The sequence below is a fragment of the Eptatretus burgeri genome, chromosome 6 (genome assembly GCF_056783735.1).
Source record: "Eptatretus burgeri isolate ZD-2024b chromosome 6, Ebu_testis_v1, whole genome shotgun sequence".
Lineage (NCBI taxonomy): Eukaryota > Metazoa > Chordata > Myxini > Myxiniformes > Myxinidae > Eptatretus > Eptatretus burgeri.
Window position 1 is genome coordinate 2,270,540 of NC_140966.1, and position 18,524 is coordinate 2,289,063.

Below are 18,524 nucleotides of genomic sequence, written 5' to 3' on the forward strand. Positions count from 1 at the left end.
GATTAGATTTTGGTTCCAGTCCAGATGCAGATCCGGCCAATACGGGATACAAAATGTAAACCGTTTAGCCTGGCACAGGTATGCACTATACCGAGTGCTGTTCTAGATAGCCCGTGCATGCGAAGCAAAAACCAGCGTTAAGCAATCGGTCGCGTGTGTGTCTTCATTTTGTTATAACCCCCCCTTCATGCAGACCCCTTCATGGAGACCCCCTTCAATGTTTTTTTTTTTTTTAACAACCTCTAGGTTTCCGTATTTTCATCATCAGAAACGCATGCCGTGTTGAAGGAAAATTGTGGTGCTATTCACTTATTCCTACACGTGGATTTGTTTAACACACTTCATCTGGATGAGGTGTGGCCAACACTCCTGTGTTCATTTACGTCATTATGTCGTTACTGCAATTGTGATTATGTAAATTGTTCCCACAGTAGTTTATTTTACGAGGGAGAGTGTTACCGTCGATGGCAATGGAAATACCAGCGAATCTCCCTGAATGGCTTGGAGGCTGGTGGAGGCTTGGACACAAAATATAGCTGCTCCTGATGTTTTATCATCACAAACAATCATTATATGAAACAAAAAGTGAAGGAATAATTATGGTCCACTGTTAGGCCCGTGCCTTGGGGTAGTTACCCCACTTGCCCCCCACTCCCCCAACTCTCGGTGCCCGTGCTCACACGAAATCCTTCTCAAGACTGCGCGGGGTCAATATTCTTTGAATACCATCTAGTTTTTCAAGTAATCCTTCAACTTTGAGTGATTGGGCCAAAAACGATATGTAGCACAATATTTCAAAAAGTTGTGGATGGGTTCTTACAAAACTTGGTGGATGAGTTCGATGGCTGACAAGAACAAGCTGATTAGATTTTGGTTTAGGTCCAGATTAGGATCAGTACCTTTCAGAATCCTTGCAGAAAGACCTCCCTATTGTGTGTCCATACCCTCGCTAAAGTCCAAGTTTCTGAATCAGGATTATCAGCTGCTGTAGTTTAACAGGTACAAGAAAAAGTGATATCTAACATGGGTGCAGATAGTCGCAACCCCTACATGAATAGCACAATCAAAGCTTTGATGCTATGGATACGTAATCCTTTAGGAGGAGCAAGGGACCTCACACACACAAACATAATGGATTCTGACACTTCAATGTGAACCATGACAAGCTGAACCTTACTGCATCCTGTTGTGCTTGGCTTGAAAATCGTTTTTGTTGTTTTCTCCTCTCCAAGCATCAAATTTTTTATTGAATTTTTTTATTTATTATTTTTTTCATCTCATTGTTATCACTGTTATCTCCTGCTGTGGTTAATGTAATTCAGGGCATGCACAGCAGTAGTTAATATCCTTCTTCATAATTCATCATGCAGTGAAAAAAGGTCGGTAAACACCATTTGTCCCATCATGTCTGTGTCCTATTCGTCCACACATTGCAGGCAGTGCTAATTGTACATCTATCTCCAATGATGAGAAATCTTGTCAAAATATACTGGGGGAACTTTAACACACACACTGTAAATGGGTAACGCGACGGCTGGATTTACATCCTCATCTGAAGGACTGCTGCTCTGAGATATCGTGCCACCTCATGGTACCTTGCCAATTTGGTTTGGTTGCTTAATTAGTTAAATCTGATCCCTTTCGGGATCTCAATCACACTTGTGCTCATGCTAATAACTGAACTCAGTTGCTATCCCACATTCCTTCGTACACATATTGTCCCTTTTTGCTTTTTGTCTATATACATGCTCAACACGTGAATCAAGAATCTAAGATATGTACATCCATATTCTTGCAGGTATTGATGTTATTCATTGACACTTTGTCTTCACAGGATAAACTTGAACGGCACTCGGTAGAGCGCGTACCTCGCCAGGCTGAATAGTTTACATTTTGTATTCCACTGATAGGCTGGATCTGCATCCGGACCTTAAATAAAATCGAAATAACTTGTTCTTGTCACCTAATAACTCATCTACCTCGTTTTATCGTAACTTGTCCACAACCTTTTGAGATATCATGCGACACATCGTTTTTGGTCCCATCTCTCAGTGTTGAAGAACCACTTAAAAAATCATCAGATCCAGATCCGGATTTGGATCTTCACCAAAATTGAACCAATTTGTCGTGGTCATGCACCCAACGTGTCCACCAAGTTTCATCCGAATCCGTCTATAACTTTTTGAGATATCGTGCTCACAGACAGACAGACAGACAGACAAACAGGGGTGAAAACATCACCTCCAACCCCTCCAGTGATGGAGGTAATGAAGGTGAATATATTTGAGAGAAATATAACATTTATGTGAGCAGTCTGACTCTGCTCTGGAGCGCATTACAACACTCTTGCGACAAGATTGACTCAAACATAATCAATAAACGAATCAAATCGATCACTAATGGAGGTGAGGCAGTTCTCAAGGTGGTCACTGATATTGATTTTCGTTTAAGTCAGATTTTATTTTTGCTATTATAACAAGTGTTACCATATCCTTAAGAGTTCATGGAAATCCCTTGAAAGTGCTTTTGGTTTATATTACAATGATTTATTTTGTTATCAAATATCAATTAATAAATTTCCTGATGGAATCGTACTTTTACACCCCACTGTTTATACTCTTTATAATGCTCATAATTATTTTGTATCAGATCGAGGCACATGCTTGAGAGTGCCTGTATGATTTAAATATATTGAGGAAGTTGTTGATGTTAATGTCTTAATTGCAAGTTGAAGTTACACCTCTTTCTCGCCTCATCGACCAATCACTAAAATGATTACATTGAACATTTGCTTCACTCATTTAACCTTGATTGCATGCTTGCATGTAAAAATACAGTATTTCCTGAAATAGTTTGTTCTCTGAATAATTGATTCCAAAATCAGAATAAGGGGCAATTTATTGTTGATGGTTGTGCTAGATTGACAATCATAATTTCCACCCTTTTATATTTTTGCACCCAGTCACTCAATTTTGCTAAATCTTTTAACTGTTCATATGCTTTTGCATTCTGATAGATCTTGAGAGAGAGAGGAACACAATCGAAGAAATTTGACAGTGGCTTCATGCTGGAGAAGGGTATACCTGTGACTGCAGAATAAAGTGTAGTTTGGGCCAGAGACAGAGACAGAGAGACACAGACAGACAGACATACAGACAGACTCAGAGAACATTTGACTGTGAGTAGGGAAATGAAGAATGGCTAAATTCCTGAGTAGTTTGAAAGAGGAAGCAGGAAAATGTTTTCCGTAACAGGAGAGATTCTAAATGTGATTCACTATTAACATAAGTTTAGAGTGGACAATGAACAATACCTTGTAATGATTATAAATTAAACGTTGGCGGTCTCACCGACACTTTAAGATAAATTGCCTTCTTAACCCCCATTCATGCTTTTCATGTTGTGCGGACCAGCTGTCATAATAAGCTGTCATTGTTCAGCAGATGTTGACGCACATACGGGCATCTGACTTTTGGAATTGCTGCAGGTCTGCTTCTAACGAGAGGCTGAGACCTTTCAAGCATTCCAAAGTGTGAAATGTGAGGGCGGTTCAAGCATGACCTGGACATTTTGTTGTAGAATGTCTTGAAAGTATCTTACAATGTTGAAATTACCTCTTTAAGGAAGTTATACAAGAAGAGACCAACATTGCTAAATGTGCTATGCTCGAACAGAACTTTGTCATCATGTTCCTTGTGACATCATTTGTTCACACTTAAATTGTAATACGATTGGTGAAAGATGACAACCAAATAACCTCATGTGTGATCAAGAAACCTGTACATCCATTGCATTGAGTTCATTGGGCTGCACCAGAGGGAGAGGAAGATGATTTCTTGGAAACGATTGTCACCTGTAACGAGAGCTGGGTCCATTATTTAATGGCAGAGTCAAAACGATGCCGCATTTAGTCAAGACAGTCTTGATCCACATCACACCAAGAGTTCAAGGGTCTTCCTGGAAACTGGAAATCAGCCAACATCATAGAATTACATTTAAAAAAGTTGCAAAAATTGACCCCCTTAACTACATGCTTATCAGCTTACTTACAATCATCGGCAAGGTCATGAAATCCATCATCAAAGCTGATTTTAAATTTTCCTTTTCTGCAACAGTCTCATCTCAGGTTATGAATTCAGTTAAGGTCACTCGACTTTTTACATCCTGCTTCTACTTTCCCAACAATGGATGGAGGCCCTCAATATCAAAGACGTCTTTCAAGACATATCTCGAGCTTTCAATACAGTCTGGCATCCCACCTTGCTCTCCAAACTCTCTCTCTCTACGGAATCCAAGGTCAACTCCACACATTGGTTACTTACTTTCTCTAATTTCATAGCCAACATGTGGCTCTCAATGGAATCTTCTCATCTCCTCTCGTTGTCAAGACTGGAGTGTTCTGGACCCTGTCCTATTCCTAATCCTCATCATTCCCCTGCTCTTTCCGTGCTTTTTTCCCCCACCCTCCCGCCACCTCCCCCCAGGTTTCTGCAGGTCACACGGACCACCGGCAACCTCGTTTTTGTGAATCTCCCAAAATCCAGAATCATTACTCACCTCCACTCATTCGTTTCTCTTTTTTCCCTCTGGTGGAATCAACTTCCACATCCTCTTCAGTCTCATTATTCCCTCCAGGTCTTCAAGACAGCTTTTCACTTCCATCTCAGATCATCTCCAATTGAAAACCATAATCTTTCTACACTCGTTACCCACCCATCCCTCCCCTCATGCAAGCCCATCTCTTTCCAAATTTGCAGTTTTTCCTTCCTGGGAAGTTGCCTCTATCTCTATGTCCATCTTGCCCAACCTGTGTGTCCTCCCCTTCCCCACGTTCTTCTTTCCGCACATCCCATATTTGTCCGTCTCCCTCTATTTTCTCCCTCATCCCTGCCGTTGGTGCCCCCCCTCCCCCGCTCTCTACCATTCCTTTAGTGCTGTTGTGTCGTGATCCATTCTATTTTCTTGCTCTTCCACGAGCCTTAACTTTGTATCCAAAAATAAGTGTGATGCAGAGGATTGGCAGTATGCTCAGAAAGTAAGCTGTGTTTTACTGTATGATAATGCTCGGCCTCGCATGGCAGATGTGTGACCAATGACTCTTTAGGGGTTCTGTTCTTAATCATCATCCTTACATTCCAGACTTGTCACCTTGTGATTTTCATCTCTTTAGACCACTCCAAGAACATGTGGGTTGGATTAACTTTATTAAAGCAGAAGGTGACAATTACTTTGTGCCTATCCTAAAGATTTCTATGAATGTGGCATGATCATGTTACGGCATTAATCGGACAAGGGTGTATGTGTAGCAGAGGAATATGTTAAGAAAAAGGCAAAGCTTCAGTTTCAGAAAAAAGGAGAAAAACTGCTTTACTTTTAGATTTTCTAATATATAAGGTCATTTAACCTTGAACTATTCTTTTATGATGAGAAAAAAAAACCATAAACAGCTTTGAATTTTAACTCTCAAATATTTTTTTTCTTCTACTTCCTCTTTGCTGTAAAGTTCCTGGTTGAACTTACATGTCGATTAAGTACAGGATAAGACCTTGTGGGAGACATCATCAGTATCACACTTGCAGAAACTACAAAGTGACAAATCAACACAGCCTATGGAATTTGAACCTCTGATTCTAACATTATGAGACATGCACCCAGACGTGAACACCAAACTTTCAAATATGTATTTACAGGAACCACACACCGCAGCGGAGGTTTATATCATGTTTATCAATTTGCACCAAATTTGCAGTCTGTTTGAGTTACTTAATTATTGTAAGTGTATTAAATACGAGAACCAAGGTGGCGATGAGCTTCCAACTTGGCCATAAAGTAGAGTTATCGGAAGGATTATATACTTGCAGTACTTGTAATAGTTGTAGTCGTAATAATTCCATTACAAGGAACTCCAACACAGGAGGAGGTGATTAGGCCTCTCAAAGCCTGTGTTGTTGTTGTCAATTTATGATTGTCTGGCCGTGCTCTCTCTCCTTGTGATTTTAATGCTGAGCGTCAAACAAGGAAGCAGTTCGTACCATTTTTATAGTCTTTGGTATGACTCAGAGAGTAAACTCAAACCATTGCGTCACCGAGTCTGGTTGTTTTAACTTAGTGTAGTAATCGATATGTTCGTGCTTAATTTTGCAGTTATTATGCCTCGGTGTGAATTTCTTTTCTTAACAGCAACCAAATTGGTTTGCAAGGCTTCGTCGGCCTTTTCTGTGGGGTTGCTAAGGATCGGGCCTTCACCCGCTAGTCTGCACAGGCCGTGAGACAGGGCTACCCTTCATTGTCTCCTCTGGTGGGAAGGGTGCATAGAAGGGTGAGGCTTTTGAGAAAAAGACTTTTGTTTGTGGATCATGGTGTGGGTGGAATTATAATTGCATGCTGCAAGGGCAATAGGAGATTTAGCTTGGTGAGCACAGAAGAAGAAAAAAAAAAAAAAGGTTTGTTGAAAAAGAAATTAAATGTACTAAAAGTTAAACAACGTGACTTGTTGCTGATTATTGCATCTGATTCAATAATGCTGAATTTTAATTTGAAAGACTGTAACCGAAACTGATAGCTCGTCGGTTTTGTGTCATCGCTTTTGCGTGATTTTCACCCAAGTTGTGTAATGGTTGAGATGACATCAAAAGCTGATTGTGATTCCGAGTATTAGTTGGTGTTTTTACATGTTGGTCACAATAATGCCCGAACTAATACCATAAACCAGCCTATTTCAGTCCACAGCAGGACAAAGTCCTCCTTTAATCCTCGTTGAGAGGTTTTGGCATACCAGCCCCTCTTACCCAGTGCAAGTTGGTGAGAGTGAACAACAGTGGAAATCAAATTCATGCCAGTAAGTTGAGAACATTTCAAGACTTGTTTGGCTGAACAACCTGCTCACCTCAACCAACGAACCCTTCTATATCCAGAAGATTTGTTTTGCTGGTGCATCTGCTAGTTTTTGCCAAAAATGTCATGCAATCACAAGATTTTTGGAATATCTTACATTTAAGTTGACAAAAATCTATGTTTAATGTTTAATTTGTGAGGATCCTGAACTACAGGCTGTTATACCTGTGCAGTTAACATGGTTTGTAGTGTTTGCATGCTTTATAAATGAGTCAGAATAGAGGGGAAACTGAAAAACAATGGTAGGTAAAGACCAGTGGTGGTAGGTTAAGGGAAAGTGCAGTGGGAGGATGCATAAGGGAATCATGATAGGAGAACGAAAGGGATAAAATGGAGCTGTGTGAGTACCTGAATAGGAGACGATATTGGGAATTAAATTAAGGAAACACCAAGTGTAAAAATGTTTGCTGATGATGCAGAATTATTAAGGCTTATGAAGGGTTTAAATAAAATGGTCTCATTCCCCAAAGTGTTGCTGTCATATTTGTGAAGTGGTATGTTAGTGTCACGATATAAGAGGGGAGGGTGGGGAGGCATAGAACTATAAAGGTTGAGTGTATCACTGTAATGCGTGAAACGTCAGCAACACCTTGCTTCCCACGGTGGTTACCTTACCGCTTTGGCTTTCAGTTGATAAAATCCAACATATATTATTGACCTACTTAAAGTTATGATCCAGGTAAATACTCAGATTTGATTGAGGAGCCTGGATTTTTTAATCAGGGAATACATATGCATCAATTTTGTTTCTGAGAATTAGATATTGCAATAACTGTCTGATTACAATGCAAATTTTTTCATCACTAGTACATCCGCTCTCTTAAGGAATGGCAGGAAGGATCATTTTATTGTCCTCTGGGGCATACAGATTAAAGTAGATCTCGGCTCACATTTCTTAGTCGATGGGGGACATGATAAGCATATAATGCCTCAAGAATGTTCGGTTTTGTCACTTTCAGTTTAATGTTAAACAGCAGTAGCAACTTTTTAAAAATGTAATCATACACATTTTTGGATTATAATATTTTTTTTATTTCTGGCAGGTGTGCCCCACAAAATGCCACAATAAGCTATTGTGGCATTTGTCCAAGGAAGAAAAACCCCTTGGGGAGGGGGAATATTAGTAGTATTAATATTGTTTCGTAATAACATTAATTTCCCTGAAGATTTTGCCGAGAAAAACAAACGGTTACTTTAGCCATCTGAACTAAAATATCGGAGATAATGGGACATTCGGACGAACAGTCAATTTGCACCCTCATCTATTCAACACTATTATCTCATGAAGTTCCCCCAAAAATCCAAGTGAAGATGGTGACTGATGTTTTTTTTTTTGTTTTTTTTACAAAGACGACACAAATTCAGTTTTTTTTGTAATACCATTTATAGTTAATAACAATTTTCTGTGAGGTTTGAAACTGTAGCTTTAACAGCGGTAAATGTTATTTGTTTAAAGCATGTAATATGTTTAGCAGCAATAAATGACTTTGCTGCATTTTATTTGGGAATCGATCAAAATTGACTTTCAACCCTAACAATTAATATATTATGTTTAAACACAGCGTACGTTCTAAAATCGACTTGCTCTCCTGTTTCTGAAAATGTAAACCTTTTTTTTTTTGGTGCCCGAATGCCTCACTGCGAAGTCACCCCTGTTCATGCCTGTTGTTTGTGTCCTCTCAATTTTCAATAGCATTCAATTTAAATAAGTTGTTCCTCAATCATAAACTGGCAATACAGATGGGCAGATGGACACTGGACAGACAGACATGAACCAATTGCTTCACCCTGCTTTTCGCTCTGCGTTTAAGGAGTAACTAGAACAACACTTGGTAGAGTGAATATTTACATAAATCAAAATCTAATGGGTTTGTTTTTGTCACCTACCCAACTCATCCACCAAGTGTTGTCCTCATCCGTCCATAAATTTGTGAATTATCATGCGAGATATCGTTTTTGGCCCCATCTCTCAATGGTGAAGAATCACTTAATAAATTATATTATCCAGATGTGGATCCTCACCAAAATCTATACACTTCATCCTTGTCATACACCCAAGTTGTCCACAAGTTTCATACAAATCCATCCATAACATTTTGAGATATCCTGCTCACAGACAAACAAACAGGGGTGAATAGATAACCTCTGTCCACCTTCGGTGGTGGAGATAATGACTACAGGGCATATACATTTACTGACAGTGGGAAAAGAAAGAGAAGCTGATGTATGAATTGAAATTGAAACAGTATAGAAACTCTTGGAAGTTGATGCAGGGTTTGGCATACGGTGATGATGAGCTAACATCTCTAGTGAATGGTGGGAGGAACAGGATTCGGCAAAAACTGGAAGATGTTTCCACCTAAAGGAGAAAAGTAGGACAAAGGATTGCAGGCGAGCTGTCAGTCTTAGTTTAGGTCAGCAAACAAGGAGTTGGCTGAGCTTCGATGGTATTTGACTGGACTGGGTTGCAGAGGGGTGGAAAGAGAGTTGGTGGTGCAACACCAGAATAATAATAATTAAAAAATGGAAAAGTCTCTAATGAGCTAAAAGTAGGAGCAATTCATGTGTCATACGTACACACTTAAGTCTTCAATCGGTTACATGCATACACATACTGTCTGGCCAAAAGTATTAGGACAACATACCCAAACCTGAAATGTACCCTCCCAACCTGGATGTCCTTTTTTGTCCACACAGTAAATCAAGCAGCATGTCCTTTATGAAGGTATGATATAGTGACATTTTGGCCAATTTTTTACCATCAGTTTGATGAAGTATCGCTGCGAGGGCCCTTATGTCTATCAGTTGCTGAGAAACATGTTTTTTTTTCTCTTGTTTATTCAAAAGTATACACACTTGTTGATACCACATTAACGGGTAATTTTTCAATCTATACATAGCACAGTTTCCCATAACATCAGCAAATCTTACCAATTTTATGTGGAAAGATCTAGTGAAGCCACTGCCTCCAAAAATAATTTTACCCTTTACTATTCCCACTTTTACTGAACCGCTGGGTATAACCACTATCTAATGCAGTGCAGGCATTTGCATATTGGTGAGTTTCACTCCTCTAATGTAGAGATAAGTATATTGCTCTTCTCTGGCCTTCTGACATATATCATTACTCTGCAACATGTGGTTTAAGTCGAAGTAGTCTATAATGTAGTTGCATCTCACTTCAAAATCTTTTCATCTGTAACCTGCAAATATAGTAGCAATGAAATCTTCAGATTGATCATTGTACAGTGTCATTTACATCCTTGGAGAACTTGTTACACCCAGATACCCAAGCACTTAACATCAGCAATCCAGTTGCTGAGTGATCTCTCTGCTTAATTGTGTCAATGGGAGCTTCACTTGATGACATTTGTCCTCGATGGGTCGACTACATATTTGTCAATGAGTGCTACTCCCAGGTTGTGCTGACCTCATTCTAACAGCTCGGGGCAGATTACATAATAAGTACCCCTCCTCCTCCCTTCCCCTCCTCCCATGCACCATAAATGGTGAGCTATCTGCTTGCTCTGTATTATTACACCTTGGAAGGACAATCCACAAATAGCAAACTGAACAATAACAACAAAAAATGAAGCTAACTAACTTTCTCTCAAAGCAAAACTAGCTTCCTCTCCAAAATAAAGAAGCTAACTTTTCTTTCCGAAACACCATCTCACAATTAATATTGACAGTTCAATGTTGCTAGAAGTCTCATTCAACTCGTTGATATAAACCTGTAAAAGCAAATTCTCCACTTTATAAATATAATGCCACAAGTCCATCTGCTCCATTTCACCAAATGATTTTGTTTTCCTTTTATTTGAAATTTGGTTGTTTCTATGTGCCTGGCTGTGGCGTTTATTCCACATTTTTCAACAATTTATTCATGCATAGAAGGTGAAGGACCATTTCTTCATTGGCCTCCATGTGAGGGGCGATTCTAAACGAACTAGAACGGCACTCGGTAGAGCGCATACCTCCACCAAGCTGAACAGTTTACATTTTGTATTCCACTGATACACAAGATCTGCATCAGCTTATTCTTGCCATCTACCCAACTTTCCCACCAAATTTTGTCATATCCAATCCATAACTTTTTGAAATATCATGCTACATATTGCTTTTGGTCCCATCTCTCATTGGTGGAGAATCACTTGAAAGATTAATAAATCTCGTATCGGGATCTTCACTAAAATTGAATCAAATCGTACTTGTCATACAACCAACCTGTCCACCAAATTCCGTCCGAATCCGTCCATAACCTTTTGAGATAGCCTTCTAACAGAGAAACAAACAGACAGCGGTGAACTCAACCTCCATCCACCATCAGAAAGTAAGTGAAAGTAAACAGGAACAACCACATGTACAATGAACCCTGCAAACCTGTCTGTGCACATTTCCCCCGCACATTGCAAGGCAGACTATCCATTAATTATCAAAGTTGTTTTATTGCAATATTTTGAAAAATGAGGTATTACTGTGTTCAATGCATTTAGTTCCTTTGACAATGAGGGTCCTTCTACTATCTTGTCAGTGCACCTGTTAGTAATTACTTTAAGGACAGCAACAATGAAAGTTTGCAGTGGCCTGCCAAGACCTGTCGTTTAAACCCAAGAAAACAAATCTGTGACATCTGAAAGCCGCCCTAAGGGATACAGTTTACAGATCACAATCCAGACCGAAACCTCTTGTGAATGAGTAATGGCACATTATTATGCCTCATATAAAGCAAGATTTCATTAAAAGTGTTATTAATTTGGTGTAAGCAGTGCTTTTGCAAAAAGGCAAACCTAATTGGTTGTGAATTTATATCCCTGAATATTTCCTTCGTTTGCAAATATGTTTTGGGATATAATATAAAGTCCTTATAAAGTTAAAGCGTTTTATATTACAATTTTATTTTTTTTAAGGACACCATCTTTGTTTCTCTGCATTGAATTTTGTTTCACAGCAACCGACGCCTTGGCCTTTTCCATTGCCTGTCTTTCATCTTGTTGCCGTTCATTATCTGATTAATTTGCTTGCATACAACAATCCCATTTGCTTTGACATAATTGACATCGCTGCTATGTTGGAGATCAACTCATCGTTGCCAATGACTTGGTCTACGACAATCAGACCTTCTGTTGACTTTAAAGCTGTCAGGATGAAGTAATAGAGGACGATCTGTTTTGATGAACATTAATTGCTGCTGTTATTTCAAATGTTTAGACAACTTTTGTATTTCCAGATTTTCACTCATTCTGGTACTCTCCCTAGTAATCAATCATCAGTGGTACTGACTACATAGATAGTGTAATATAAGGGGATGGTTATAAGTGCTGATACAGAACAAGTCTTCATATGGAACAGTAGGAAAGAGATAAGGTAAAACAAAACCATGAAAACACATGTTATTGTTATGAACATTGGATTATACCATTTAGACAGCTCAAAGGAAATTTTCTGTTCAATCACATCATCTTTTGTCACTGTTACATCAGTGGGCATTTTCAGAAAAGACAGTTGGACTTTTGTGATGAATGGAGTACACTTCATCTGCGGCAATCCCGCAGTGTTTAAAGAAACCACATACGTCCCCTTGTTGCGAACTGGGAAACAATTGTGGTGTTTTAACACTAGCATTGGTTAGTGCTGCACAGTACCCGCACTCAGACATAACTGTGCAGCAACGCATGACATTATTCTAATAGCATACTGTGATCAACAAATGGTTTTCATGGTGCTGGATGCATCATTGGCAGTCTTTTTCTTTCTTTCAGCACAAATAGTACGATATGGTTGAGGCATTTGTCTTTCAGCGTGTTGGAAGAACTGCAATCATGCAAAGACGGCAAAAATTATTGCAGCACTATATGAAATTATTGACGGAGTTAACTTCCATATTGGACGGAGAAAAACAATAAAGAAGGAAAGAGAGCTTTAGTTTTTTTTTGTCAAAATACTCGTACTCTGCACGGGTATATTAATTATTCCAGCCACTATGTAACCAGCAGAGCAGGAATTTTCACAAGGTCCCCTGGATCCATCATCTCCTTGTGCAAGGAATGGATTTTTTTTTTCTATCACCAGCCAGCCTTGATATACGTACGTTTTCTGTTGCCCAGTGGTTGAAGCCATTTTGCATTTGCTTTTTTTTTTCTTCTTTCATTTCCAGTTGTACATCAATGAACATGATGTAGTTTGTTGCTATGGAGTGTTCACATTTATAATTGAGATGGCATGTTACAATAATATGAATGATTTGAGGCTCCAGAATTTATGTCCGAACAATTGAAGTGAAGCACAATGAAAACACAACTCATCCATCAACATTTGCCAAAGTGACTGCCCTTGCCGTAACATTCCTGCCTTCAATCTTGATGGTGGTGTGAAAAGAACAGAGGGAGGTCCTCATTAGGTTTTCTCTCAACCATGTTGCAACTTCCAGACTGATATTGCTGAAACGTGTGCTCATCAGCATGGAGTACATGTTACCAATGGTAAGGGTCTTGCCAAAAGTTCCCCTTTTCCAGACTTGTCAAAAAATATTTCACCTGGTCTGGGGGGGGGGGTTTCTTGCATGTACGACTGTATATAGCTACTGTGGATATGACATTGCCCTGCTCTTTAACTCATCTCTGTTGCATGGGCAATGTCAGCAAGGAAATCTTGGGAGGTCAGTATAGACTTTTTAAAAAAAATTATTTATTTATTTTTGTATACCTTGTCGAGGCTCGTATGAGAGCTAATACACAGCCCCCCACAGCAGGGGGGGCATGGGACAGGAGGGGAGGGAGTGGGAAGGACAAAACATTGGGGAACAGAGACATTAGGATATCTGTGGAAGGAAGAGGGATGGGGTGGGGAACATGGGGTATATAAGATGGACATTACAGGAACTTTCAGGAAGGAAAGCAGGGAATTGGAAGGAGGTGGGTTTGGGGTGGATAAACGGGGGTAAGAAAAGATCGAGGCTTTGGATGGGGGACGACAAGAAGTGGTGGTGAACAGCTGTTTTGAAGGCCTGGAGGGAAGAATGGGATTGAACAGAGTGAGAGAGTTTATTCCAATGGTGGGAAAAGAGAGAAATGAAAGAGTGAAGGTGAGCAGTGATTCGTGATTTTGGTAGTTTTACCAGAAGGGGTTTCTGGGCAGACCTTGAGTGCCCTGAGTGAATATGTGGGGACAAATCACAGACACAGCAGGGGAGGGGGGGCGAGACCGGAGAGGAGACGATAGAAGACAGAAAGACCACCGACCAGCCTGCAGTGAGAGAGTGAGAGGCCCAAAGACACGGCCTCAGCACGAAGATCCCAATGATCCGAAATGAATTGATTTCCACAGCGTGAAGCCGAGAAAGGGGTGAATTGGATATCGCAGAATTGGGATAACAACAAGGAATAACTGAACTGCATACAGCTACCATCAGTTTCATTGTGTTTCAGCTGCATTCAGTTGAATTGTGTTCGGCTACTTTTCATCTAATTATGTTCGGATTAATTGTGTACTGTGGAATTGTGTTCTGTTGAATTGCATTCATCACATGAGGTTGAATTGGTTAAAGTTGTGTTCGGTTGATGTATGTTAAGTTACATTTGGTTGAATTGTTTGCCTATATTTGGTTGAATTGTTTGGCTATATTCGGTTGAATTGTGCTTGTTGATATTCGGTTGAATTGTGTTTGGCTATATTTGGTTGAATTGTGTTTGGCTATATTTGGTTGAATTGTGTTTGGCTATATTCGGTTCAATTGTGTTTGGCTATATTCGGTTGAATTTTGTTTGGCTATATTCGGTTGAATTGTGTTTGGCGATATTCGGTTAAATTGTGTTTAGCTATATTTGGTTGAATTATGTTTGGCTATTTTATGTTGAACTGTGTTTGACTATATCTGGTTGAATTGTGTTTGTCTATATTCGGTTGAATTGTGTTTGCCTATATTTGGTTGAATTGTGTTTGACTATTTTCGGTTGAATTGTGTTTGGCGATATTCGGTTGAATTGTGTTTGGCTATATTTGGTTGAATTGTGTTTGGCTATATTCGGTTGAATTGTGTTTGGCTGTATTTGGTTGAATGGTGTTTGGCGATATTCGGTTGAATTTTGTTTTGCTATATTTGATTGAATTGTGTTTGGCTATTTTTGGTTGAATTGCGTTTGGCTATTTTCGGTTGAATTGTGTTTGGCTATTTTCGATTCAATTGTGTTTGGCTATTTTCGGTTCAATTGTGTTTGGCTATTTTCGGTTGAATTGTGTTTGTTTGACGTGTTGAGCTGCATTTGCTTGAATTGCTTGAAGCCGTGTCCTGTTGAATTGTGTTCGGTTGCATTTGCTTGGATTACTTAAAGCTGTGTTCGATTGAATTGTGTGCTTATTAATCATGTTTCGCTGCATTTCGTTGAATGATGTGTTCAGTGGAATTGTGTTCTGTTGAATTCACTTGAATTATGCTTGATTGAACTGTATTTTGTTGAATTGTGTTTGATTACATTCAGTTGAATTGTGTTTGGCAATATTCGGTTGAATTATTTGGCTTTATTCGGTTGAATTTTGTTTGGCAATATTCAGTTGAATTGTTTGGCTATATTCGGTTGAATTGTGTTTGGCTATATTCGGTTTAATTGTGTCTGGCTATATTCGGTTGAATTGTGTTTGTCTATATTCGGTTGAATTGTGTTTGGCTATATTCGGTTGAATTGTGTCTGGCTATATTCGGTTGAATTGTGTTTTGCTATATTCGGTTGAATTGTGTCTGGCTATATTTGGTTGAATTGTGTTTGGCTATATTCGGTTGAATTGTGTCTGGCTGTATTCGGTTGAATTGTGTCTCGCGATATTCGGTTGAATTGTGTTTGTCGATATTCGGTTGAATTGTGTTTGTTTGACGTGTTGAGCTGCATTTGCTTGAATTGCTTGAAGCCGTGTCCTGTTGAATTGTGTTCGGTTGCATTTGCTTGGATTACTTAAAGCTGTGTTCGATTGAATTGTGTGCTTATTAATCATGTTTCGCTGCATTTCGTTGAATGATGTGTTCAGTGGAATTGTGTTCAGTTGAATTCACTTGAATTATGCTTGATTGAACTGTATTTTGTTGAATTGTGTTTGATTACATTCAGTTGAATTGTGTTTGGCAATATTCGGTTGAATTATTTGGCTTTATTCGGTTGAATTTTGTTTGGCAATATTCAGTTGAATTGTTTGGCTATATTCGGTTGAATTGTGTTTGGCTATATTCGGTTGAATTGTGTTTGGCTATATTCGGTTGAATTGTTTTTGGCTATATTCGGTTGAATTGTGTTTGGCTATATTTGGTTGAATTGTGTTTGGCTCGATTTGGTTGAATTGTGTTTGGCTATATTTGGTTGAATTGTGTTTGTCTATATTCGGTTGAATTGTGTTTGGCTATATTCGGTTGAATTCTGTTTGGCTATTTTCGATTGAATTGTTTTTGTCTATATTCGGTTGAATTGTGTTTGGCTGTATTCGGTTGAATTGTGTTTGGCTGTATTCGGTTGAATTGTGTTTGGCTATATTCGGTTGAATTGTGTTTGGCTATATTTGGTTGAATTGTGTTTGGCTATATTCGGTTGAATTGTGTTTGGCTGTATTTGGTTGAATGGTGTTTGGCGATATTCGGTTGAATTTTGTTTTGCTATATTTGATTGAATTGTGTTTGGCTATTTTTGGTTGAATTGCGTTTGGCTATTTTCGGTTGAATTGTGTTTGGCTATTTTCGATTCAATTGTGTTTGGCTATTTTCGGTTCAATTGTGTTTGGCTATTTTCGGTTCAATTGTGTTTGGCTATTTTCGGTTGAATTGTGTTTGTTTGACGTGTTGAGCTGCATTTGCTTGAATTGCTTGAAGCCGTGTCCTGTTGAATTGTGTTCGGTTGCATTTGCTTGGATTACTTAAAGCTGTGTTCGATTGAATTGTGTGCTTATTAATCATGTTTCGCTGCATTTCGTTGAATGATGTGTTCAGTGGAATTGTGTTCTGTTGAATTCACTTGAATTATGCTTGATTGAACTGTATTTTGTTGAATTGTGTTTGATTACATTCAGTTGAATTGTGTTTGGCAATATTCGGTTGAATTATTTGGCTTTATTCGGTTGAATTTTGTTTGGCAATATTCAGTTGAATTGTTTGGCTATATTCGGTTGAATTGTGTTTGGCTATATTTGGTTGAATTGGGTTTGGCTATATTTGGTTGAATTGGGTTTGGCGATATTTGGTTGAATTGTGTTTGGCTATACTCGGTTGAATCGTGTTTGTCTATATTTGGTTGAATTGTGTCTGGCTTTATTCGGTTGAATTGTGTTTGGCTCGATTTGGTTGAATTGTATTTGGCTATATTTGGTTGAATTGTGTTTGTCTATATTTGGTTGAATTGTGTTTGGCTATATTCGGTTGAATTGTGTTTGGCTATTTTCGATTGAATTGTTTTTGTCTATATTCGGTTGAATTGTGTTTGGCTGTATTCGGTTGAATTGTGTTTGGCTGTATTCGGTTGAATTGTGTTTGGCTGTATTCGGTTGAATTGTGTTTGGCTATATTCGGTTGAATTGTGTTTGGCTATATTTGGTTGAATTGTGTTTGGCTATATTCGGTTGAATTGTGTTTGGCTGTATTTGGTTGAATGGTGTTTGGCGATATTCGGTTGAATTTTGTTTTGCTATATTTGATTGAATTGTGTTTGGCTATTTTTGGTTGAATTGCGTTTGGCTATTTTCGATTCAATTGTGTTTGGCTATTTTCGGTTCAATTGTGTTTGGCTATTTTCGGTTGAATTGTGTTTGGCTGTATTTGGTTGAATGGTGTTTGGCGATATTCGGTTGAATTTTGTTTTGCTATCTTTGATTGAATTGTGTTTGGCTATATTTGGTTGAATTGTGTTTGGCTATTTTCGGTTGAATTGTGTTTGGCTATTTTCGATTCAATTGTGTTTGGCTATTTTCGGTTGAATTGTGTTTCGCTATATTTGGTTGAATTGTGTTTGGCTATATTTGGTTGAATTGTGTTTGGCTATATTCGGTTGAATTGTGTTTGGCTATATTCGATTGAATTGTGTTTGGCTTTATTTGGTTGAATTGTGTTTGGCTATATTTGGCTGAATTGTGTTTGGCTATATTCGGTTGAATTGTGTTTGGCTATATTCGGTTGAATTGTGTTTGTCTATATTCGGTTGAATTGTGTTTGACTAAATTCAGTTGAATTGTGTTTGTCTTTATTCGGTTGAATTGTGTTTGGCTATATTCGGTTGAATTGTGTCTGGCTATATTCGGTTGAATTGTGTCTGGCTATATTCGGTTGAATTGTGTTTTGCTCTATTCGGTTGAATTGTGTCTGGCTATATTCGGTTGAATTGTGTTTGTCTATATTCGGTTGAATTGTGTTTGGCTATATTCGGTTGAATTGTGTTTGTCTATATTCGGTTGAATTGTGTCTGGCAATATTCGGTTAAATTGTGTCTGGCTATATTCGGTTGAATTGTGTTTGGTGACATTTGGTTGAATTGTGTCTGGCTATATTCAGTTGAATTGTGTTTGGCTATATTAGGTTGAATTGTGTTTGGCTATATTTGGTTGAATTGTGTTTGGCTATATTTGGTTGAATTGTGTTTGGCTATTTCCGGTTGAATTGTGTTTGG

At 38.6% G+C, this 18,524-nt stretch overlaps 1 protein-coding gene and 1 long non-coding RNA gene across 9 annotated transcripts in view; one reads left to right on the forward strand and one right to left on the reverse strand.

Annotated features, from left to right (window-relative positions):
• LOC147024125 (uncharacterized) overlaps window positions 1-4,622 on the reverse strand; it is a 16,200-nt gene extending 11,578 nt beyond the window's left edge. Inside the window, exons 1-2 of the long non-coding RNA XR_015058880.1 lie at window positions 4,558-4,622; window positions 3,854-3,964 (exon numbers count right to left, since the gene is read on the reverse strand). This is a non-coding gene — a long non-coding RNA (uncharacterized LOC147024125). The remainder of the gene's footprint in view (window positions 1-3,853; window positions 3,965-4,557) is intronic.
• PTPRD (protein tyrosine phosphatase receptor type D) overlaps window positions 1-18,524 on the forward strand; it is a 382,026-nt gene that overhangs the window by 141,792 nt on the left and 221,710 nt on the right. The window lies entirely within an intron of this gene.